This window comes from Bufo gargarizans, chromosome 3 (genome assembly GCF_014858855.1).
Source record: "Bufo gargarizans isolate SCDJY-AF-19 chromosome 3, ASM1485885v1, whole genome shotgun sequence".
NCBI lineage: Eukaryota > Metazoa > Chordata > Amphibia > Anura > Bufonidae > Bufo > Bufo gargarizans.
Window position 1 is genome coordinate 435,427,255 of NC_058082.1, and position 27,368 is coordinate 435,454,622.

Genomic DNA, 27,368 nt, shown 5'->3' on the forward strand with positions numbered 1-27,368 from the left:
CTCCTGGCACAAAGTAATCTGTTTAGTTCCGTTGTGCATGTGGTACCAGTCTCTCTTGTCATCCTACTTCACGCCCCTTGATTTGATTTATTTTTTTTTTTTATCAGTACACATGATCCCTCCCTGCTTCTAGCTTGTGGGCCAATAAGATTGTTGCAATATACTTTTGCGAATATAGTGTTTGCGAATTTTGCTCTATATTTGTTTTTTCGAATATTCGCTATATTGCTATATATTCTTGTTTTAGAATATTACGAATATTCGAAAAAACGAAGTTATAGCAATATAGTGAATATTCGAAAAAAACGAATATATAGCAATTTAGCTGATATAGTGCTATAATCTTTTTTTTTATAGTTGTTATTTTTTTCCAATCTGAACTTCAGATGAGAAAAAAATTACAACTATCAGACAAAGAAGATTATAGCACTATATTAGCTAAATTGCTCTATATTCGTTTTTTTGAATATTCGCTTTATTGCTATATATTCTTGTTTTAGAATATTACGAATATTCAAAAAAAGTAAGTTATAGCAATATAGCGAATATTCAAAAAAAATCGAATATAGAGCAATTTAGCTAATATAGTGCTATAATCTTCTTTGTCTAATAGTTGTAAGTTGAAAAATTCGCAATAAAAATTAGAATCCGAAAATTCAAATTACGAAAATTTGCATATTACACAATCATTACCTTGCCGATTTTTCGAGTTAAAAACATCGCGAATTTTCGAATTTTCAAATATTCGACGAATATTTTAAAAAATATTCGCGAAATATCGCAAATTCGAATATGGCCTCTGCTGCTCATCACTACTGAGGAAGCAGCTGAGACAGTGGCGAAGGACTTTTAGCCTTAAAAGAGATTCATATTGGAGTGATTCTGCACCTATATGTACGTGCTTGTGCACATTGAAGCCATTGTCTACCTGTTCAACATCTATCTATCGGGACTTCAAAAATTATTCATACCCTTTGAACTTCACCAAATTTTTTCACATCACACACAAGCTTAAACTTATTTTATTGGAGTTTAATGTAATGGACCAGCACAAAGTAGCAAGTATGTCTGAAGTGAAAGAAAATGATGCATGGTTTTTAATAAAAAAAATTGTATAAATAAAAACCTGGAAAGCTAAGTGTCTTTTTGTATTCAGCCCCCCTGAGTCAGTACTTTGTAGGACCACCTTTCACTGCAATTACAGCTGCAAGTCTTTTTGGGCATGTCTCTACCAGCTTTGCACGTCTAGAGGCCAACATTTTTGCCAATTCTTTTTTTCAAAAGAAGCTCAGTCAGATTGGGTGGAGAGCATATGTGAGCAGCAATTTTCAAGTCTTGACACAGATTCTCAATGGCATTTAGTTCTGGAATTTGACTGTGCCGTTCGAACAAATGGATATGCTTTGATCTAAACCATTCCATTGTAAATCAGTCTGTATGTTTAGGGTTCTAGTCCTGCTCCACAACTTTATCCCTGACCTGTCTGGTGTGTTCCTTGGTTTTCATGATGCTGTTTGATCACTCATTTTCTCTAACAAACTTCTGAGGACTTCAAAGAATAGCTGTAGTTATACTGAGAATAAATTACACACAGGTGGACTCTATTTTCTAATTAGGTGACTCATGAAGGCAATTGGTCACACTTAATTTTATTTAGGTTTATCAGAGTACAAGAGGCTGAACACAAACGCACAAAAAAATTCTGATTTTATTTATAATTTTTTTTTAAAGCCATGTATTATTTTCTTTTCACTTCACACATACTGTACTTTCTACTTTTTGTTTCTCTATCACAGAAAATCTCAATAAAATACACTTACATTTGTGGGTGTAACATGAAAAAAAATTTGGAAAAGTTCAAGGGGTATGAATCCTTTTTAAGGTATTGTAGCTATCTAGCTATCTAGTTATATAGCAAAGAAGGGAAAGGGGGGAACATTATAAAAGCCTTCAAGTATGTTAAAGGCATAAATAAGGTTAAGAAAGGAACTGTGTTTAATAATAAAAAAAACAACTTAACACAAGAACAAGGGGACATATTCTAAAATTAGTTGGCGGAAGGGGTTAGAACCAATGTTAGGAATATTTTTACAGTAGTTGAAGCCTGGCACAAACTCCCACCAGATGTGTAAGTTGATTGTCTTTCTTGTAAATTTAAGTTTATTGAATTTTTCAAAAAATAAATTTACAACATTAATATAAAACATGGGTATGAGGCCTCATGCACACGGACTTTTTTTTTGCAGTCCGCAAAAACGGTTTCCGTTGTTCCGTGATCTGTGTCCGTTTTTTCTTCCGTGGTTCTTCCTTGATTTTTGGAGGATCCACGGACATTAAAAATGAAAAAAAAATCTAAGTCAAGTTTGCCTTTGAAATTATAGGAAAAAACGGACACGGATCACGGACGCGGATGACAATCTTGTGTGCAGCCGTGATTTTTCACGGACCAATTGACTTGAATGGGTCCGTGAACCGTTGTCCGTGAAAAAAATAGGACAGGTCACATTTTTTTCACGGACTGGAAACACGGATCACGGACGCGGATGCCAAACGGTGCATTTTCAGATTTTTCCACAGACCCATTGAAAGTCAATGGGTCCACAGAAAAAAAACGGAAAACGGAACAATGGCCGCGGATGCACACAACCGTCGTGTGCATGAGGCCTAAGGAAACAGGTTCTAAATACAAGATACCCTTCCATAATCACGGATCAAAGTTACATCCATTGTATTAGTAGAGTACATTTTGAATTAAATACCCTTTTGACTACAAACCAACTTAACCTGATTTCAACAGGTAATTTTTATCTTTCAATTAATGAAACCTTATAACTCAGACGATCTACTAATAATCACCTTAAATCTATATATGACATATTGATCATTAAAACTTTGGTAGGTGTTAGTACCTTTATTTTATCAGGCTGTGTTAGTAACTAAATAGGCAAAATAATCTTATCACACTGAATTTTATTTCATGACATTTAAAACTATATATGATTCTGTAGAAGAACCTGTTAACTAAAGAAAAAGAAAGGAAAAAGGGGAAAGGAAAAGGGGGAGAAAAAGAGGAAAGGAAAAAATAAATTAACACGAAACAAGAACTTTGTCACATGTATTTACAAGTATATTTCTCTTCTCAAAATTTCAGGCGTATCCTATTGTCTTTCTGCCTATCTAGCTGGCTATTTAGCAAACAAGGGAAAGGGAGGACATTATCAAAACCTTTAAGTATGTAAAGGTATCTATCTATCTATCTATCGTATAATAATCTTCAGAGCAATACTGAGAAAGTATTCACATTTTCCTATCTCTTGTAGAGCTCACAATCTAATTTCCACGGCTAATTTAATACAAAAACAAATACTCCAGTTAAGAGATTCATTCGGGAAAATGTATTCAAACTGGTGTAAAGAAAAACTTACTAGCCCATAGCAACCAACCAGAATCCACCTTTGATTTCTCAGCGCTTTCTTAGAAAATGAAAGGTGGAATCTGATTGGTTGCTATAGGAAGCTAATCTATTTTTTTTCCTTTAAACTAGTTCTGATAAATATCCTCCATTTTGTTTTAAAGGGAATCTGTCACTAGTTTTATGTTGCTAGGTTTTGACAGCTCCAACTGATGCCAATGAGTCCTGATATTCATGAACTGATTTTCCTCCAACTGAATTAACAGCAGGGGAGGAGAAACTCAGAAGCTCATGAATATTCAGGACTCATCTGCATGCACTAGAGCCATTGAATAGAAAAAACATCTTAGCAAAATGGTTGAGTCTATTAAAGGAAGTCAGTCTATATTTTGTAAGGAGATCTGTCACTAGTTTATATTACCCTTAGGACACCAGAAAACTGCTGACTGATTGCCTTTCAACTGGCTAACTGTAGCCCCAGGGCTTCAAAGCAATAATTGTGGTCAAATTGCTGGTCAAAGTGCAAGTATTCCAACCATGATCGTCCAAGGTTGTCTGGGATTTTTCTTCTCATGATTGTTTTACAGTTGGGATACTTCACATTTTTCCTGTGACTGTTACATGAAAAAAGAATCACACAATTTTTCTGCGGTATTAACTTATCTTAAGACTGTTTAAGCAGCAATTCCTATAAAAGTTACTAGTTATTTATTATCTTTCTTATTCTTGAAGGAGCAATCTTTTTTCATAGTTAAAAAACAAAAGCTGCTTTTATTATAGAGTAGAAACGGTAGAATTGATTTACCAGGTTAGAGAGTCATTTGTTTGCTCACATCTTAGAGAATCAATGGAGTAGAGGTTTACATTTTTGATTATCTGTAACATGGAAGAATTTACTGGACTTGAGAGTAGTTAGTTGCATGATTTATCCCCTGGAAAATCGGTGTAGAGTAATGTGTTTTTAAAGATAAATCCATTTCTTGCAATCAATATCTATGAATATATGTCTTGAGATTTCCTGCTAGGATTCACAAAACACTTTTGGTAACCTTAAAGGGGTTGATCAGGACTTTAATATTGATGTCCTATACTCAGGATAGGCCATCAATATATGTTCGATCAGCTTTTTTGGGGTAGCTCCTGTGCTCAAAGTTTTCAACAAAACTCCATCTATTGTGCAGTGAGGGAGGTGACCACTGCAGCACTGTTTCGATTGCAGTGACCAACTCTACTACACAGTGGACAGAGCTGTGTAGTTTTGACACCTACTTGAGGCACCCTCGCTGATCAGATACTGATGGCCTATCCTGAGGATAGGCAATCAGTAGCAAAATCCTGAAGAATCTCTTTAAGATCCCACAAAGAACATATTAAAGGACATCTGTCAGCAGATTTGTACCTATGAAACTGGCTGACCTGTTACAGGTGCACTTGGCAGCTGAAGGCATCTGTGTTGGTTCCATGTTCATATGTGCCTACATTGCTAAGAAAAATAATGTTTTCATATATGCAAATGAACCTCTAGAAGAAATGGGGCATTGCCGTTACATTTAGAGGCTCTGATCTCTCTGCAACTTCAGTGCCCTCTCCACTTTGATTGACAAGGGCAGGCGTGATGACACTTGCACTGATTGGCCCTGTCAATCAAAGTGCAGAGGACATGGCAGTTACAGAAAGAGCGCAGATTCGAGGTGTGATGGCAACACCCCTGTTACTTCTAGAGGCTCTTTTGCATATATCAAAACTTCAGCTGCCAAGCGCACATGCAACATGTCAGCTATCTAAATAGGTACAAATCTGCAGACAGATTGCAGGAAAATTGCAGGCACCTGGAATCCACCAGGCTGCATTACCATGTATGACCACAAGGTGATGCAAATAACTACTTTTGAAGCTGCTTTATTGTCCAGTGTGATTTTTCTTTTACATTTGACTAAGAATACTGTTTCTTGTGTATACATTAATAAATAATTATTGCTAAATGGAAAATAATTTAAATCATTACTGCTTTATTATACTATCAATATGTTTATTATATCATCTGCAGTTATTTGTAAAAGTGGAACATTTAAGAAATAACATTTTCTTTATTTAAAACATTAGAAAAAAATCCTGCTGCTTTTAATGTGTAAAATGGAATAAAACAGCACATTTTGCTATTTTATCCTTCTTTGATTTTAATTGAATCCCAAATAGAACCTCCAACGCAGATGAGTATGGAGCCTTATCTGTGCTTATTCAAACACTGTGTTTTGGATCTGGACTAGCTCCTCTATCAGGTTGCAGTCATAGATTATATTCCAATTTGAATCATTTATGGCATATGCCCCCAAAACCACACTTATCTTTAGAATGGCCCTCCCCCAACCCTGTCCCATCTGGATGTGGGGGCCACCACTGTTTTATGGAAGCTATGGAAACAGTGTAGCACATCATGCTCTATAGTCCTTACAACCTCTGGCCACCGATTCCAGACAGGAGGAGGTCAGGGGGACCCGTTTTGAGATAAAAATACATCATTCAGCCAGAAAGGAAATCTATGCCTAAGGCTAGGTCTACACGACGACATTTGTCGCGCGACAAAAAGTCGCGCGACAGATAGGGCACAACAGTTGTTGCGCGACATTTTGTTGCACTAATGTCGCGCGACAATTTTTATAATGGCAGTCTATGGTGTCGCACTGCAACATGCGACATGTTGCGACTGCGACGCGACAGTCGCAGAAAAATCCATCCTGAATGGATTTTCTGCGACTGTCGCGTCGCAGTCGCAGCATGTCGCATGTTGCAGTGCGACACCATAGACTGCCAGTATAAAAATTGTCGCGCGACATTGGTGCAACAAAATGTCGCGCGACAAATGTCGTCGTGTAGACCTAGCCTAAGGCCTCCAGCACACGACCGTATGGTCTTTCAGTATTTTGCGGTCCGTTTTTCACAGATCCATTTTTCAGTTTTTTGTTTCAGTAGTGTTTCCACCTCCGTTCCATTTTTCTGTACCGTTTGGTTTCCGTTTGTGAATCCATTTTTTGCAGATCACAAATGGAAACGGAAGCATACAATAATGTTTACACAGTAAGTACATTAAAAAAAATGGGGCTGGGCATAAAATTTTCAATAGATAGTTCCGCAAAAACGGAACAGATACAGAAGACATATGGATGCATTCTGAATGCATTCAGTTTTTTTTTGCAGACTTATTAACTTGAATTGAGCCACGGATCGTTATTTGCGGGCAATAATAGAACATGTTCTATGTTTTAACGAAACGGAAATACGGAAACGGAAGGCATATGGAGTACCTTCCATTTTTTTTGCGGATCCATTAAAATGAATGGTTAAGTATACGGTCCGTATACAGAACACAAAAATCAGAACATAAACAGAAAAATAAAAAAAGTTTGTGTGCAGGAGGCCTAAGGGCTCGTTCACACGACTGTTGTCCCTTCATTGTGGTATTGTGGCCCGCATACGGCAGGTCCGCAATACACGAGGCACCGGCATCACAGATACGGACCTATTCACTTGAATGGGTCCGCAAATCCGGAGATGCGGTGTGGAACGGAAGCACGGAACGGAACCCTACGGCACCGCAAAAAGATGGAACTTGCTCTATCTTTTTGCAGAACGGATGGATTGCGGACCCATTTAAGTGAATGGCTCCGCGATCCGCATGCACTGGCCCACGGTCGGTGCCCGTGCATTGCAGACCGAAATTTGTTGTCCACTGCAGGGGCACAGAGGGGCAATGGTCGTGTAAACGAGCCCTTACTATGAGCAGTAGGTGAGTGGCAAGAGCAGTGAAAAGTTGCAAATAATTGCACAAATATGACATATTCCATAATTTACAACTTAAACCACAAAAAAAATGGGCAAATCACTGATGGGGAGATTTATCAAAACTGGTGTAAAGGAAAACTGGCTTAGTTGCCCATAGCAACCAATCAGATTCCACCTTTCATTTTTTTAGATCTCCTTTAAAAGGATCAATCTGATGGTTGCTATAGATAAAAACTTTTACACCAGTTTTAATCAATCTTCCCTTAAGTGTCAGTAGTCCAGATATAACACACAGACCCCATGTTGTTCTACTTGAGTTTGATTTGGTGTACCATCAGGAGCGGGGGCTCTGGATGTTAGAAGCGCAGTCTGATAATGGTGCAATACATCTCTCTCACACGTCTATTACTAACGTGTCCTTCTGTGGTCTCCATGGACAGCACACATACTCATAGGACCTCATTTATCACGCCTTCACTCCAGAATTCTGTCTGCTGAAAGAAGGAAGCAAAATGGGGCTTATGACTTTATGGACTCATTTGCAAAACTGTTTTGCGTTTTTACACCACTCAATCCAGTTTTGAAATATGGGTTATATGTGGTTACAATGTTAATGAGGTTCACTTCAGATTTATGACTGAGAATTTTAAAATAGTCGCAATCTCACTCCAGTAGGAGGGTGGAAGAGCAAAACTGGAGTAGCTTTTCTAGACAAAAGTGCAATTTTTTTAAAACAAAGTGCAACATTTGATAAATGTGACATAAAGTACACCAACACAGACTCAAGCAAAACTGAAATATTCCCCTCATGATAAATCCCCCCCCAGACTTTAAAGCATGTACCATATCCGCACATCAGCAGTTTTCCACAGACCGTGTGTCCTTGGTGGCACCATGGAAGCATTCCCTATTTTGTCTGTGATCCGTCACACACATTATGGTCTATAAGTCGGAAAAAATCTTGTTCACAACATGAATGCCATCCGTGTTTGGTCTGTGGTTTTCACAGATCTTTGCTATAAGATGCTCTGTAAACCAATTTTTCAGCCTAAGGGCTTGTTCACATGACCCTGTGCTGCCCATGCTGTGGACCGCAAATTGTGGTCCGCAATGCACGGGCACTGACCGTGGGGAAGCCCTATAAGGATCACAGACCCAGTCACTTGAATGGGTCCGTGATCTGTCTGTTCCGCAAAAATATAGAGCAAGTTCTATCTTTTTGCGGTGCGGAAGCACGGAACGGAACCCCATGGAAGCACTCCGTAGTGTTTCCGTGGGGTTCCGTTCCGTGCTTCCGTTACGTTCCGCATCTCTGGATTTGCGGACCTATTCAAGTGAATGCGGAATGCACATGGCTGGTGACCCGTGTATTGCAGAACTGCTGTATACGGCCTGCAGCACGGGCACGGAGTCCTCACGGTCGTGTGAACAAGCTCTAAATTCACAGAGCCACGGATCAAACACAGCTGGATCGCGGACAGCGTCACAGATGGTAAAGGCATTACATGGATGTTTTAGAGAACATGTTGAGGGAGATTTATCAATATGGTGTAAAGGAAATCTGGCTTAGTTGCCCATAGCAACCAATCAGATTCCATCTTTGAAGGAGTTCTGAAAAAAGAAAGGTGGAATCTGATTGGATGCTACGGGCAACTAAGCCAGTTCTTCTTTACAACAATTTTGATAAATCTACCCCAATATGTATAATATTGGAACTTTAACAGCTACAATGATAATTGCCAAAGCAATCAATGATGAAAATGTCTGTGTTCGGTGTAGTAAGAAAGAACTATAACACTAAACTAATGAGCCCAAGAGCAGATATACCCGTCTGCGGGGCGAGGTATTTATTAACTCTATAATTTCCAGAACACACAGCTGTTACCTATTCATACACAAATCATTGTTACCATCTGTGGGATTTTAACATGTTACTGATCATCATCCCCTAACTTTTACCTATAGTACTGCATTACATACTGCAAATAGCTGGGGAACAATACATTCTCCATATATTTATAACGTATCCCCTATCTCCTCATAGAGTGTAAGCTCTTGTGAACAGGTCCCTCATGCCTCTTGTTTTAATTGTTGACGCTATGTTATTTATGACTCTGTACCTGTAAAGCGCTGCGGAATATGTTGGCGCTATATAAATAAAGATTATTATTATTATTATTAGGATGAACGAATTTCATATTTTGAACTTCGTGTGCGGGTTCGAGTTGTGGTATTTACTGAATTGCGTTATGGATTCCGTTACCACGGACGATAACACAATTCCATGACGGAATGCATTACGGAATGCCTTTAGAGACATTCCATTATTCATTCCGTCATAATAGAAGTCTATGGGCTGCATAACGGATCCTTCCGGTTTACGTTATCCAGGAGAGGACTCCTAGACTTCTATTAAGACGGAATGAATAACAGAATGCCTCTCAAGGCATTCCGTTATGCATTCCGTCATGGAATTGCGCTATGGTCCGTGATAACGGAATCCATAATGCAATTCAGTAAATACCACAACACGAACTCGCACACGAACTTCAAAATATGAAATTCGCTCATCCCTAATTATTATTATCATTATTGTACCGTGCCTTTATTGTATCAGAAAAGATACTTATCTTAGAATATAGGTCACGTACAGACATGTCCTACGACTACTGCTGCTACTCCTACATGTTGTTAGTCAGATATTGCCTAGCAAACCATGCACACTGCCGGTATCTCACACTACAGCATGCTACTGTATTTAACAGAACGTCCATGCTGTAACTAGAGCTGGCACTAGGGGACACTGTGCCTCTTCCACAGCCCTCACATCCCATCCTACCTCCTTCCCAGTCCCTGAGGATTCTGCTTAAGCTAAGGCTGCCAATGAAGTCAAAGCCTAATGCATTTCTCTGTGGTACCACAGGCTGCATCTCTTTCAAATTACAGTGCAGGCGGACCAGACAACATTTTCTGAATTAGCATCTCTGGAACTCCTCTGCTCACACACGCAGTCCCCATCTGAGGAGCAGCCAGGTACCTGTCTGCTTTACCTGTGGACCTCATCTACACTCCACTTTGGATTAGAGGGAAAGTCTGATTTTCTGCAAAGCATAGAAAGCAGTTGGGAGGTGTAACCAGGAGTTCCTGTGGAGAACCCATTTTGGTCACCTGCATTCTTTTTTTTTTCTTTCTTCCTCTTTGTCCCTTTCTGTTGGATAGCTAATGGATGAGGGATTGCAACCTTGGGCTTGAAGAATAAGTTTGTTGAGTTCGGTTTGAGAGGAAGATGTACCCTTCCGTGAACATGGAAACATAACTGGGGTCCTTTGATGGATATTGATTTTAAAGAAAGAGCACAGGTAGGTCACATCCAGCTCTAATCCCCTCTATGTGATTGCAGCTGCTGAGGAGAAACATTTCAACTTCTGCTTGATTTATGATTGGAATCAGTGTGTTAATCAGACACAGGTGTCTGTCTGGTACATATTTAAGATACAGCGTGGTGGTACTGATGGAAAAAATTATGAAAATTAAAATTCCAAGGAACCCGCCTAGGCCCCCCAGTCCCCTTATATATATTTTTTTCCAATCATCTGAAGAGCAATTTATTTTCTGTAATCAATCATTCAGACATGTTAATGATCTGGAGGGGAGAATGGAGGGAGAATCAGCATCTACTACATAAAGTTTGCCTCTATGCTTCGCCTGTAATACTACTTTCATGCTCCTCTGTATTCTCCTTGTTCAGGAATCAAAGCGTCTGGTTAATTGTGTGAATGAGCTAGCTAGCTGAGGTTTCATTGTATACAAAAATCCAAACGAAGCATTTTATGCATGGCTTTTAGGCACATCAGCTGGATTTCTGATGATACGGTGTATGTGGTATGCAGTTCAGGTACTTTGATGTCCTGCATATTGTATGTAAAATTCTTGGTATAGTAATGTATTATGCCTCTGGCTCTTGACTGTGTTATATTAAAACGCCTTTCGCATTTTCATGGAGCCAGTCTTAGTGAAAGCACTTATCCAATTAAAAAGAAATGCAAATGCTTTGGTGGAGCACAAACTGTACTGGAGCTGTCATTTAGTTTTTTTATTTAAAAAAAATATATATATATTTATATAGAGTAGATACAAGCAAGCAATACAACTAACATATATATATAAAATGTGTGTGTCTGTCTTTTTGTCTATCTATATCCAAGCTCAGATTTTTTTTTTAGAAATAAAATTGTTCAAATAAACCAATATATGATTATTACGCTACTGTTTCTGCAGTGTGAAGGGTTAATTTTAAGACTGCGACAGATCCCACAGCCCTTTACATTGCCAAGGCTTATGTAGTTGTATCTGGCTATCTTTGTGTGTATATCTGTGTATGTTGATGTCTATGTCCCTGTGTAAGGTCCATGTATATCTGTCTTGCCTTGCATGGTGAGATGTGAACATATGAAAGGCATGGTGGGAGCTTTGTGGAACAGCTCACAATTAGTCAACTAGTAGAAACAAATCTGTACGTCTTTCGTTTTCCATGTTAAGGCCTGAAACTCAAGGAAAGTTAATGCAATCTACCGTAGGTCTTGGTCTCAATAATCGGCAATTTGTCTAGTATAACTTGGATGTAGTTATACACACCATGTAGTCAACCCTTTAAAGGATAATTCTGGTTCTATAATCTTGGTACTTGGTACTATGTATTTTTGCTGTTGTCTTTATGAGGAGAATTCTGTCAAAAACCACTCTGTAGCCTCAATATAATAATTCCTGTCAAAGAAAGTGCATCACAGGCCTCTCATACCTGTGGAGAATGAGCCTTTGCTCGTTATCTTTTAGCAAGGCCAAGATTTACACAATCCCAATGGGAATCCTCTGGCTTTGTGACAAAAAGGAAAGATTGACAGTTTAACCCTGAACACAAATATGGCATAGTGGAAGACATTGATGCGTTCCTCATCTGTTAATTAGGTTATAGCAGCCAGTGCTATATTTTGCTATTTATCACAGTACATATGGTGAAGTTAGAAGTACAAGGCTAAGCTGTTCTCTAGGTCTGATAATGAGGAGTTCCTTAATAGCTTCAGGGCTGTTTTCAGCCAGAAGTAAAACTGTCAGGTAAACGGAAACTTTACAGCTTTATAGTACCCACAGCAACTGATGGAGTTTGGAAGCAGAAACTGAGTTGTGTAGAATTTGCTTCTAATGCAACTTTTTTTGACTACAAGATGAAGAACCAGATACCATCGTACTGGTCCGTGTAGCATGTCACTTAAGCAAAAGTCTTAAATTAAAATGAAAAATGGCAAAATAAAGACAGTAAAATATGATTTGCTCAGCTCGTGTAGGTGAACCTTTACCTAAAGGTTAGGCCTAGTGAATAAGCATCTCAACGAGAAAGAAGGATTTCTTGAACACTAGGGACACTACTGTATGTCCATGTTATCTCAAATTTCTGTATATTTGATTATGACCCTTTGTTCCCCTTAAACAGCCATGTAAAGGGGTTATCTTACCACTAGAACCTCTTTCTGTTAGTAGGGCATATAGATGTTGTAGAGGGAGGCCTCCCAGTAAGAAACTTCTATTATTAACCAGCTGAGAGAAGCTCTTGCTTTGGTGGACTCCACCTATACTGAATGACATAGTTGGCCATTTACTGCCCCAGTTATTGCGGCTGATCATTCGGGATTTCAGAAATCTTTCTTGTGGCGTTCATTTGTGTAGCAGGCCAGCATTCATTTCCAAGAGGGGTTGACCTGATGACAAACATTTAAGGCTGGGACAGAGTAAACATAGTGTCCTAGAGGATTACTGCTAGAAAATCCAAGAAAATATCTGCCCATGATCATCACTTTGCTCATATCTGAGAATATCTACTGTTCATTTATATGCAAGAATGTCATTAGCAGCGTTTTTAGAAGTTTCCCTTAGGTTTAGTATGGTTTTAATGTGATTCAGGCACCAGAGCCTTACTTAGAGGAAAGTGAATCATTGCAGTGGCATTTGTTACATCTCAGGGAGACTGAAACATGACTTGTTTTACCACAATTAATTTTTGACTAAATTGTATAATACCATATATAATATAAGATTATCTCATTTAGTTTTACTTTAAATTTCAAGTAAGTTTGAAAAAGAATAACAATTCTAGGCAGAGTATACCTTTAGCAGGTGTGTGGATAATTTGTGAAATGGTAAAATAAAAAAATGTCATGAAAGCTGGAGCAGAAGTGACCTTGAAAAGTGATAGCGAAAAGTGCAGGTGTAACTAGGATTCCAACTGCTGCCTTGCATGACCAACACACTCAAGAGAACAGCTTGGCTATGAAAACAGAGAAGGATTACAAAATACTGTTTTAGGCTGTAATGGACTAAAAGATGCAGAATTGAAATTTGAATATTATTATCAGCCTTTTCAGCATTTTTTATATGTGTGATATGAATTCACGCTTGTTTGGCCTCCTCAAATGCAAAGGACTCGGTATTGATTATGTTAGCTTATTTGCACAATAGATGCTTCTTTTAGGGTTTATTACTGTGTATATCTTGAAAGAAGATATATCTAGGAATTAAACAGAAAGTAATAACCCTGGCGCTTTCTCTCCCCTCTATATTAATAGCTGCAGTGCCACAGCAGAATCGCACAAACTGCTATCAAATGTCAAAGTAAAAACTCAATATCAATGGCACTGCGCTTACCCCAATCCACTGCGGTACACTTGCTACATGCTGGAGCAGTGACAGACTGAACGCTGCCGTAACCTCCTAAGAAGCAACTGCCGTACCTGTCTCCCAATGCTCGTTCCGTGGCTGCTTACTCCTGTAGACTGTAGTTGAAGGTAATACAGGGTAATTGGTTGGAGTTATCTGCTTCACGGTGCGTGCCCCGGCCGGTGGCACAATGCCGTTTCTACAACTACTACAGGAAGTGGTCCACTGTACAACTAGTACAGTGTGTGACCACTTCCTGTACTAGTTGTAGAAACGGCATTGTGCCACCGGCCGGGGCACGCACCGTGAAACAGATAACTCCAACCAATTACCCTGTATTACCTTCAACTACAGTCTACAGGAGTAAGCAGCCACGGAACGAGCATTGGGAGACAGGTACGGCAGTTCCTTCTTCGGAGGTTACCGCAGCGTTCAGCCAACTAGTCTGTGACTGCTCCAACGTGTAGCAAGTGTACCGCAATGGATTTAGGTAAGCGCGGTGCCATTGATATTGAATATCTAAGAATTAGACCCTGTGATAGTGGAAACAGATTTGCAGAATGTCTTGTTAGTGGTAGGACCATGACTGTAGTGGACCTCTCATAATGCTCAGTACAAGCAGATAGAGGTAGTCTGAGTATTTACAGTACAATACATAATGATAGTCCTATTATGTATCCTGTTATATACTATTATTGCTTTTATGGTATTTAATGTGGAACTTCACATTTATTATGCTAAATGATAAATAGCGTTTATCATTTAGATAAAGTTAGTAAAAGGAACTTACTAATGCATTGTTATTGTCCATATTGCCTCCTTTGCTGACTTGATGAATTTTTCCATCACATTATACACATGCTTGTTCCCATGGGTTACAGCCACTGATGCAGCACACATATGAGGTGGTTGGAATGGGAGATGCTGCTTGTGGTGCCTTTGTGCGCTCCCATAGTCCCAGCCACCAGAGAGGCCTGTGCTTTTTCCTATAGTGTGCAAGCATGGCCACCAATGCTCGATTGCAGGGTGGTCGTAACCCCTGTAAACGAGTAGTGCATAATGCAGTGGAAAAACTAATCAAGCCAGTAAAGCAGGCAATATGGACAATCACAATACATTAGTAAGTGCCTTGTATTAAAGGGGTTACCTGCAGGCCCTCTCATATGAACATTGGAGCATTTCATGCTCTGATGCTCTCCCTTGCCCGATCGTGCAGGGCAAGGGCTTCTTTGTTTATATTTGCAAACTGGTAGGGGGAGGCTTCTGCCCAGCAGTGTTCCCGGTGACGTCACCGGCTCTGATGGGCAGGTTAGGGGACTGCTATTTGGTATTTATAGGCTAGGGTACTGCTAAAGCCGGTCCATTAGTGCTAGTGTCGTCACTGGGCTCACTGCTGCACAGAAGCCTCCACCAAGCAGTACCTATGGAGAGCCTGGTACGTCACCAGATCTCCATAAAAAGTATTTTCTCTGCACGATACAGGCCAGGGCAAAGGGGAGCATCGGAGCCATGCGCCGATGCTCATATGAGGGGGGCTGCCTGGGTGAAAATTTCGGTATGTCTGGGTTCACCGCTGAACCCAGACAACCCCTTTTAGTTTGGCTACATGATAAATTTAATTTGTTGAACTGAGAAACCCCCTTTAATAGTTACCATTCAGATTCACATGTATGCCACAGGCATTAGGAATCTTTCACATGAGCAGATCCCGTGCGTGGATCCGCTGCGTGAAAGAGAGCCAAGCCCTGCTCTGGACAGCAGAGACACGGAGCAGTAACATGATGGATAATGCTCTTTGCCTTTGGCCTCGTGCACACGACCGTTTTTTCGTCCGAGGATCTTCCTTGATTTTTGGAGGATCCACGGACATGAAAAATGAAAAAAAAAAAAATCTAAGTCAAGTTTGCCATTGAAATGATAGGAAAAAACGGACACGGATCACTGACACGGATCACGGACGCGGATGACAATCTTGTGTGCATCCGTGATTTTTCACTGACCCATTGACTTGAATGGGTCCGTGAACCGTTGGCCGTGAAAAAAATAGGACAGGTCCTATTTTTTTCACGGCCAGGAAACACGGATCACGGATGCGGGTGCCAAACGGTGCATTTTCCGATTTTTCCACGGAGCCATTGAAAGTCAATGGGTCTGCGAAAAAAACAAAAACGGCACAACGGCCACGGATGTACACAACGGTCGTGTGCATGAGGCCTTTCTGTGATCTTTTTTCTACAAAATCACAGTGAGATAAAATTGTCACCGTGATTTTGTAGTAAAAAGGTCACAGAGAGGCAAAGAGCATTATCAATCATGTTACTGCTCCGTGTCTCTGCTGTCCAGTGCGGGGCTTGGCTCTCTTTCACGCAGCGGATTTCACGCATGGAATCCGCTCGTGTGAAAAAGCCCTTACTGTTGCATGCAGATGACGTTCTTTGTACAGCTAGTAAAAATGTAGACTGTAGCTCTTGACAAGATAATCCTAAAGTCCAATAAATTCTTTGAAAATAACAAAGTTCAGGTGGCTCCTGAAAATACTGAAACAATATAATTTTGAAGTAAATCAATAAAAATAAATATACAATTTTCATGAAATGAATAACCAATAATGCCATCTAATTGTAATCAACAGCGTTTCAGATTTTTTCCAAAGCTGTAGCATTTTATTCTTTGAAGAGAAGATTATATGGAATAGAACAATAGTTTCCCACACAGAGCACCATCACACATTTACACCCACTTCTTTTAAATTAAAATAAACCTAAACATAAAGGGGAAGATTTATCACAGTGGTGTAACGTAGAACTGGCGTTGTTGCCCATAGCAACCAATCAGATTCAAATCAAAGGAGCTCTGAAAAATGAAAGGTGGAATCCCATTGGTTTCTATGGGCAACTAAGCCAGTTCTACTTTACACCAGTGAATTTCCCCCAAAATCTTAAAGGGGTTGTTTCATCTGGGACTTATATCCTCATTCTGGGATTTATATCATCCAAAGAGAAGTAGAGTGCACTGCTCATGCGCCGCATGCTCCCTATTCATTTCTATGGGGGTTCTGAAAATAGCTGAACGAGTGAGCTCAGCTACTGTATTTATGGCAGTCCCATAGATGTGAATGGAGAGCGCACCACTCAAGTGTGGCCACTGCTCCATTCACTTCTATGGGAACACTGGAGATAGCCAATGCTCGGCTATTTTCGGCAGTCCAATAGAAATAAACAGAGGGAAGCTGAGCATGCACAACTGCTATCCATTCGCTTTGGGGGTCCGGTTCACAAAAAATATGTGGGTCCCAGAGGTGGATAGCCACCTATCTGACATTGGTGGCATACCCTAGCAATATGTCACAAATGGCTATATTATTTGTCTGCTTATGGGATAGCTGAGTGGCAACCAGTATAGCAGGCATCATGTGAACTGGGTTTCAGCTTTTATAGAGTCTTGAACATCATATTTGCTAATTATTGAAGGGGTTGATACGTGAAGAGACCTGTCTTAAGGAGCTGCTGTCCTGACCTGGCTCACAGAGAGAGCCCCAGTGGGGGACATATACAGTATATATATCAGCTGGGAAATGGAATGTACAACCACCCTAGGCAGACAGATTTGCCTGTCCCTATTTTGGCAGCTATATGCTAATCCTTGTAGGCTGGACATATAGTTTGTCACCCAACTTTCCCAGGAAGTGTTGTAACTAAAAAGTGGCTAAATAGAATTGTGCAAAACTACATGAAAGCGCGGCCAATGCTTAGTAAATCATAAAACATTTGAGACCTTGCAATGAAAACATGATTCCTCACCTATTCCAAGGTCTTTTCAATGTGTCTATTCACAATGAAAGGCTTTCGGCTTCACTGATTAAACTTGATCCGACTGATTGTAACACAAATTGAAAAAAATAAATTAATTGTAGTGAAAAAAAAAAGAATAGTTTCCCATTTCCTTTTTCACCTTGGAAATGGACTAGAAATCAGATGGAGCAGGGGACATGTTGATGTTTGTTTGCTCTAACTGCCTCCTAAATTATTTACAAATTATCTAGTACTGCTGCTTTGAAGCTGCTACGATGGCCATGTTGGCTAAATTAATGATCAGCCGTAAATGTAAAAGTCAGAACAGAACATAAATAACGGAATAAAACTAGGATGCTTTTAATCTCATGTTTAAGGACTCAAAAGCCCAGAGCAATCAGAGGTGATACCATGCCTACGTTAGCTGTATTCTGCCGTGTAGGACAAGGGCTTGGCTGAGGGAGAGAGAAGATTTCTCCATCACATGAAGCAGTCAGCGTACATAGTATGAACGCTATTTTACAGTGTTTGGAAATACATCAACAATGGAGATATGGCGTAAAAAATTATCTTAATTGTGTAGGTTGATAATGCTAGTTGTTAAAAATGTATGCGGATTTGGGGGGTCATTTATGAAAGCAGATATCTCATTTTTGTAGCGTTAAGAAAAATTTGCAAGTCATGGCAACTGCTATATTTTCATAGCAACTGTGAAATTTTTAATGATCCTCACCACTTTTCACAATGGTCTATGTCTAAAGTGAGATTAGACCTGGATTACAGCTCATTTACTATCTTCAACTTTTGCGAAAAAGTCACAACTGAAAACCCCAGTTCTTCTTTTACATCTAAAGGTGTAAACTACATTACATTCACACCACATACAGATGAAACTCGAAAAATTAGAATATCGTGAACAGTTCATTTATTTCAGTAATGGCAACTTAAAAAGTGAAACTAACATATGAGATAGACTCATTACATGCAGAGCGAGATATTTCAAGCTTTTATTTGGTATAATTTGAAGGATTATGGCTTACAGTTTATGAAACCCCAAAGACACAATCTCAGAAATTTGGTTAAGGCACACAAAGCCAGACTTAAAACTGACACAAAAACAACCTTAAATGATAAATGACCCCTTGATGTTTACACAGTTTTAAAGTTCTTAACAAGTTGGGGGGTCAATTGTTAAATATGTGTATATGCTAATTACATATTTAGCTATTGTTGTCATTCTTCACTCCTGGGTGTATTCGCTAATGGTGTACAGACAGGCCTATGAGGATAATTAGTGTATATTATCTACAAATAGGGGGACATTTACTAACTTCTGCCACCCCAACAGATCATCTGTTTGAAGAGAATGCAGCCTTCTTGCAAGTGCTGTTTTCTCTTCATTGTTTACCTGCTTGTCATCACAACCGAAGCGATGAGCAGGAGTAATTACATTTCATCCGTCCCATTCAAAGGAGCAGTTACATTAAAGTAAATGGGATAACTGAAATGTAATTACATCTGCTCACCCCTGCGGTTAAGCAGGTACGCAAAGAAGAGAAGGCAGTGCTCATATGAGCGCTGCAATCTCTTCAAGCAGCTGATTGGCTGGGGTGCCAGGAGTCGTTCCTCCACCCAATCCCCGCCTACTGAGGATAGGTAATATAAAAAAGTGTACAACCCCTTTAAGAGACAAGGAATGCAACAATACAGTAGGTGGATCCATACCATTATTAGCTGCAGTGTTTTAAAACTCCCCTGACTCACACTGTCTTTATTATCTGTGAGTTGTGTGCAGAATCTCTAATGTAGTTCTATTACTTGTAGCTTCACACTGCTTTCTTCCTTCTTGTAAGATCTATCACAGACAGGTGGCAGGAGAGACAGGCTGAAGCTGCATCAGTAGGTCTGAGGTCTGATGTGTGAGTTGAGGTGGATTTAGACGAACTAATAGGCAAAAAAAAAATTAAAAAAAATTGCTGGAGACCTTCTTTAAGGGATTTTGTGCTAATTACACAGTAGATGTTCGTTGTGCAGTCTCTGCTGATTATCAGAGAATCTGTCAACAATTTAACATTTATAGAGCTATTGGCATGTCTGTTGGCCATATACCAATTTTTTAAGGTTAACATTACTTGGGTGTTCTACCAAAACCTGATAAATGATTAGCAAATGGAGACTAATTAACGTTACTTGGGTGTTCTACCAAAATATGATAAATAATTAGCAAATGGAGACTGATTAATACTGGCTGATCAATTTGTTTATCTGTTATCCTATGGCTTTGGTTGCCCAAAGAAAATTGAACTACTGTTTACTGCATGAGCTGAACTCAAAGATCTGAAACATTTTCTACATACACAAAAGACCCATTACTCTCTAATATTGTTCACAAATCTGTCTAAATCTGTGTTAGTGAGCACTTCTCCTTTGCCGAGATAATCCATCCCACCTCACAGGTGTGGCATATCAAGGTGCTGATTAGACAGCATGAATATTGCACAGGTGTGAGGTGGGATGGATTATCTTGGCGAAGGAAGTGCTCACTAACACAGATTTGTGAACAATATTAGAGAGTAATGGGTCTTTTGTGTATGTAGAAAATGTTTCAGATCTTTGAGTTCAGCTCATGCAAAATTGGAGAAAAACCGAAAGTGTTGCGTTTATATTTTTGTTCAGTGTGTTTATTTACACACTTTTGTGAAGGTAAAATATGAATTGTGTATGTCCCGTCATCTCTATTTGTAAAGCAGACAGGAGGTGTTCAAGTGTAAATCAAGGAAATAAGAGAAGTTGCATAAATTAGATTCTTGGTCTCCAGGGTGTACCTAATGTTTTGAACCTATTTGTATGGTCTGGAGCTTTATGGATTTTTCCTGGGCTCTTCCTGTGAATTACAGATCACTCAATGATAACTAAGTTCCTAAGTAGAGTACAGTTTCTTGCTTCTCTTGAGTGAATATAAACTAAAGCATAGGTTTACACCTCACAGCACCAATACCATCAACAATGGCCATGTAGTTAAACTTGTATTATGGGGCTCCTTTATAGCCGGTGTAACAATCCTTCCAGAAACCAGTGATGAAGCTTTCCATTTTATATTAAGGTACTACTAAATCTTCTCAGTTTTAGCACCATATGTTGTTATGAAATTTACTTGCCTTTGTGTTTGTCAAAACTTGATGTATAGAGTGCGTCAAATCCAATTATATGCACATGAACATGTCAAAAGCCTTGTTTAATCTTAATGAAATGCATACTTGTATATTAAGATTACTTGTTGACTGACAAAGCACCATTGTTGAGACGTATGGATAAAATGTTTATGTTAAATTATACCCATTTGCACTTAGGATAGGGAAATATTTTGATGGATTTGCATCTCACAACCATAACTTTATTTCCAGAGTGTTTATTTTGCAGTCTTAGTTTAAGTAAAAAAAAAGTAAAATATTTAATTTGCTCCAAAATCACTGTAAATGGGTACGTGACCGGTATAGGTAACACCTTGTGCCAGTTCATACCCACCAATGGTGGAGTCTACCAGATTTACAGGCCTTGAGATTTTGCAAACCTTGCTTCAATGATAGATACAGTTTTTATGCCTTCAAAATAAAGCAACACCGAATGCTCATAACATGTGCGTAATTTCAAACAATTTCCTGATACTAATGTTGAGGTCAGAACAGACAAGCAAGAGCAATAGCACAGTAATCTATTATCTCAGTGACAGCCACATGGTACAAAAATCTCAGTAGTTCTTTCTATTTAAAATGTACATTTTATTAATTAATGCAGCAGAACCATAGTATTTCATTAAAGGGATTGTCCAACTATTTTACATTTTTTATATATGGCTCATAGTATGTTAAACATAAAAAAGAACCATACTTATCCTCACTCATCCCCTGCCAATGCTCTTTTGAAGCTTACCAATCCATTACAGATGCTTCTATTTTGATACACATGAAATGCTGGAGATGCCTCTTTCCCCAATCACTGTTAACCTGCCTCAGGCTGTGATTGGCTGAATGAGCCTTTCCTGGCATTTCCTGGGTGTCCAGCTAGGACCAGGAAGTGGGCAGCAGCTGAGACTGGTAATTTTCATTGCACTGGGGTGTACAAAAAGGTATCTCCCAAAGAATAGGACCATCTCACCAGCACCAAAGTCAGTGATTCCCTATCAAAATCTGACGTTCCAACTAGCTGTAGATAGATGTTTCAGGGTGCTTGCCCTCCATCAATTCAGAGTAGGAATCTGGCTGGCTCGGTGCCATGCCTTAAATGCAGCTTAGGCAGGGTGCTGAATCTCCTTAGAGAGACCAGTCCTGTATTAAGACTTACTGGAATTACTCATAAGGAGCCACTTCCAAGAGGTGGTGCTGACAAGATGATCCTCTTCCTTGGGAGATAACTCTTGACATATTCCTTTCCCTTGGAACATTGCTAATGTCTTCATACCATAGAGCAGTGTTTCCCAACCAGTGTGCCTCTAGCTGTTGCAAAACTACAACTCCCAGCGTGCCTGGACAGCCTTTGGCAACAGCTGGAGGCACACTGGTTGGGAAACACTGCCATAGAGTACTTCTAGTAAGTCTCAATACAGGACTGGTCTTTTTCAGCATCCTGCCTAAGCCGCATTGTGCTAGAGCAAGTAAAGCTACCCAAAATCAATAATATTTCTAAGTGTCCCTTAGTCTTATTTAGCATCATCTACAATCCCTTTCAAGTCTATACATGTGAAGGATTTCTTTTTCATTGAACATGACCCCATGAAGATACAGCAATCCCAGCTAAACCCTGGAAAATCCATTGTAACTGAATTTCGGCTAGAAATTGACAATGTTTAATATTAACTGCAATTGTTTGTGTCTGAAAACCTTGCCAATAGTCAAATAAATTGTAATTTATTGCAACTGTCTTAAGACACTAATGAATATAAGCAGCAAGAAATTACAAAAGAACATATTTTACTGGGGTGCAGTGTCTGATTGTCAAATGTGTTGAGAAAGCTCCCGGAACGTACCTCAAGCATGTACATAGGCACCTATTCACCTGACGGAGGCCAAAAGAGTGTTCATCAGCAGACCTTTTTTCTGTATACTTTTATGCTTTCTAAGAAAGGTATACCATTTAAAATGAGAGCCTATGCGTAGCAGAAGCTAACTTAACAAGCAGCCAATTGTGTGGAAGAAACGCCTCATGACAATCGGCTGCTCCTGGCAGCATCTGACACTGGGTTCAGACCTGAGCGTTCGCGATGGAGCGCTCTGTATGCGCGATTGTACGGGCATTTGCAATCGCGCATACAGAGACAAGCGAACGCCCATTGTCGCGCGTTCCCGCTGAAGTCTATGTACGGGAACGCGCGACAAGACGCCCCAAAGAAGCTCATGTACTTCTTGGGGCGTCGGGTGTTTTACAGCGCGATCGTACGCGCTGTAAAACGCTCAGGTGAGAACCATCCCTATAGGGAATCATTGGTTCTTGCCTGTTGAGCGTTTTACAGCGCGTAGGAACGTGCTGTAAAACGCTCAGGTCTGAACCCAGCCTTAATGCACCATTTGGCTATGTTTACATGTCCAGCATGGAAATCCGGGAGTCTGTTCCAGCAGAGGAACAGACTACTGGTGTTACTGTATCAGGCATGTGGTGGTAATATGCTGGATAAAGTACCTCTAGTAGTCTATTCCTCTGCTGGAACAGATTACCAGATTTGACTGCCGGAGATGTTAATAGAGTTGAGCGAATCAAAGTTAATAAAGTGGACTTGGATATGAATTTCGGGAAAAATTAGATTCATCACAAAGCCAAATTTATTTGTGCTTCGTGGTAACAAGTACATTTTTCCTGAAATGGCGGTAAAAACAAAAAGAATACATACTCACCTCATCCATTTTCTCACGGAGAAGCCTTTGCAGCCATCCTGATTAAAGAAAACACGCCAAATCTCGCTCGCACTAAAGTGATCAAGTCATCATGCTGACCATTACTGATGACGTCACCGCACCCGGCCAGCATGATGATGTAGGGATGTCACACATCAGCATGCACAAGATTTGGAGCGTTTTCTTCTATCAAGATGGCCGAGACAGCCTCTCCGCGAACAATTGGATGAGGTGAGTATGTATTCTTTTGTTTTTAAACCCTGATTAACCCCTGAAATGCCTCAATGTGGTTGTCAGATGTGGCAATCAACCTTGAACACAGTATCTGAGGGGTTCAATGACAGGGGGTGGCATGATCTCCATTCCCTGTCATTCTCCGTGCTACATACAATGGAATGTGATTTGTGATAATTTGTGATTCGTAATCAAATTTCTTTGTGATCTCTAGATGTGAACATAGTCTTACAGTAAATTAACAATGGGAAGATTTGCTGTAGAAATGTTCATTGGAATGGACTTGCAGAAACCCATAAATTTGCTGCGAAAACAATGTGATTCAGATGAATGAAACTGATATTTACCCAGCTGTAGTGGTGACATCACCTCAACAACATGTGACCTCTGCAGCCAATGACTGGCCACAGCAGTGCTCCAAAGAGGCCAGAGATTGGATGTAGTGGTCACATGTTGTCAACATGAAATCACTTCTGCAGCTGCATAAGCAGGGCCCTGCTGGGAGAGCCAGAGTGACGACGCAGGATATGTTGGGTAAGTAATGATCTATTCTTTACTGCAGGCAGATGCTGTCAGGTTTCCTCCAGAAACAGGACAACCATTTTAAGTATCATTAATAGTAATTACCTGAGGATATTTCCCTGTTTCTGGTAAATAGCGGCATAATATTACAAATTCTTCTCATTAACACTGTTCTGTATAATTATCCAGTGTTGTGCAAAAGGAAAAAGTTACACTTAAATAAATCTGAAACATACCAAATGTGTGTGTCAAAATCACCTTTTTGTAACACGCTTGTTAATATTTTCACCTTCACACACAGCTCAGTGTTATGGGGCTGTTAACTGTTATTTCAGAATAAAGTAGTTTACTGAAGAGTAGCATACCTTAATGACAAAAGGGGAAGGTTTGAGGCACTTCTTTTTTCTTCCCCTATTTTTTCTCTCTTTCCTCTATCACCTAGTCATCCCAGTTTTCCTGTCTCTTACCACATCCCAACCTTTTCAATAATTATATTATCCTAATGCTACGGTCATTGTACAAAATGTATCATGTCTAATGCAACCTTTTATCATGGGCTGTTGATTCAGATGATATAATTATCAAATCCTAAAAGGGGTTGTCCAACTTCAGGGGACTTTCAGGCAGCCCCCCCTCCATGGAGAAGGAAGCATATTTCCATGCTCTTTTTGCTGCTGGATTCCAGCTCCATTGCTCCCTCGCCACCACTTCAACACTCCACTCCTGTCACGGCGGACAAGCACTCAGACACACAGAAAAACCAACAACCAGGCTCTCAGCGAGAAGCAGGGGAAGGGTCACCTCCTAGCTAATCCCTGACGTCTCTCCCTGCACTGCTCAGCCCACAGGCAGAACTTGGTGGTAGGAATGCTGTGTCCTCGTGCCTGGGCTAATTCACCCTAAATTCCCTGAGATGGTGAAAAGGGGAAATAGGAGCAGCCTGCTCTCACAGAACCTGGAAGGGAGAGAAGATACCAACACGACTAAAACAGCAAACAATAAGAACAGAAACCACACTTATCTTATTAGAGCTGGGACAGAAAACCTTCCTTCCTTCCTTGCTTGCTTTCTAGGCCAGACTGATTTCTATAACCCGCTCAGAGCACTGGAATTGAGAGCCATTTAAACTAATGACCCCACCCAGTGCACCTGAGGGAGGCGGATCCAGCACGACTCCAAAACAAACACTAAACACGTTCTGCTATTCTGGCCGACCTCCGCACATAGTCAGAGCCGGGCATGACAACTCCCCATGTGTCAAAATGCAGTTTGATGGCCAATGAAGTCAATCACTGCTCAAAGCATTAAAGGGGTTGTCAGGGTTTAGAGCTGAACCAGGACATATCCCCATTTTCACCCAGGAAGCCCCCTGACTTGAGCATCAAAGCATTTCATGCTCCGATGCTCTCCTTTGCCCTGCACTAAATTGTGCAGGTCAAAGGTATTTTCTGGAGTTCCGGTGACGTACCGGGCTCTCCATAGGGCTGCCAGGCAGGAGGCTTCCACCCAGCAGTGAGCCGGTGATGTCACCGGCACTGATGGGCGGGCTTTAGGGCTGCCCTAGCCTGTAAAACGGCTAGGGGCAGTGCTAAAGCCCGCGCATCAGAGCCTGTGACGTTACCAAACACACAGTATGAAATGCTCCGATGCTAACATCAGGGACACTGCCTGGGTAATATTATGGGTATGTCCGGGTTCAGCTCTGAACCCAAACAACCCTTTTAAGTGACTTATTGGGCGAGGGAGGTGGAACACAGCAGCTGGGAGCATTTACTGTAAGTATACTTCCCTCTGCAGATCTGGCAATGTGGGGGAAGATGGTGGTCTGTTAAAAAGGCCCCTGAAGACGGAAAACCCCACTTAAGGACCTCCGCCATACAAGTCTGCACTTCAAAGAAGTTGTGTGCATTCCGTAATTTGCTGAACGGAACAGGCAGCCCATTGTAGAAATGCATATTCTTGTCCGTGATTGCGGACAAGAATAGGACATGCTCTATATTTTTTGCGGGGCCGCGGAATGGAACTATTGATGCGGACAGCACACCGTGTGCTGTCCGCATCTTTTGCAACCCCATTGAAATGAAATGGTCTGCACCCATTCTGCTAAATTGCAGAATGGATGAGAAGTGACTCATACGGTTGTGTGAATGAGCCCTAATATTGATATGTAATATAGAGTATAAAAACTAAAATACATTAATTTTTAAAGTGAAAGAACACTGTCAACCATAATAACATTATTTCTTGCAATCTTGCCACCTTCTTAGTTATAGCTGTGCAATTTCAATTGTGATGCTACTGTTTGCAACACAATGGAAAAAGGAGATATGACTGTTTATGGTTAGGTAATAGAGCAATAAAGGCTCTAAAATGTAAAGGCCCCTTTACATGGGTTGATGATTGCAGCAACTATCAGGAATGAGCATTCCTAGCAACACCCGTTCCCAACAATTGCCATGTGTAAAGGCACTGGCGATCACCCAAGTGAAAACATTGTTGATGCAGACATCAAAATCATCATTTCTGGACAGCAGATCATCCTATAGGGATGAGCGATCGCTACTGCGTAAATGCAACTCTCACAGGCAATTATTGGGAATGAACGGCTTGGTCTAATAATTGCTTACAGAGTCTGTCCATGTAAAGGGCCGTCGGGCATCTTGTATCATTTAGTGTATCACTGATTGGATACAGTAAATACAGTTTGCCTAATGTGAACCTTATGATTAAGTCTATGGCTTCTCAAAAACATTTGATCAAATTGCAGCATTACTATGACCCTGAAGCAGTCTCAATGCTTCCCTATGTCCTATAAGTTGCTGACAGTCTTCCAACTGTGGCAAAAAAGTCAGATTGGATCAGACTTGTTGTTCTGGTTGCAAAATTGCCTGCCACCTTCTTTCCCTCAGGGTTTGACTGGCCCAGCAGAGTACTAGAGGATCCTTTGGTTGGCCAAGTCTCTGATACAATTTTCGGCCACAAAGATCAAGCAAAAGACGACTCCATTTGAAGTTGACTTTGGACCAAATCACTTGC

The 27,368-nt window shown here is 40.3% G+C and overlaps 1 protein-coding gene across 1 annotated transcript in view; it reads left to right on the plus strand.

The window, feature by feature from the left end:
• The first annotated feature begins 10,205 nt into the window (after positions 1–10,205).
• TAFA3 (TAFA chemokine like family member 3) overlaps positions 10,206–27,368 on the plus strand; it is a 499,239-nt gene continuing 482,076 nt past the window's right edge. The window contains exon 1 of the mRNA XM_044287162.1: positions 10,206–10,551. The gene's annotated coding sequence lies outside the window, so the exon portion shown is untranslated. The remainder of the gene's footprint in view (positions 10,552–27,368) is intronic.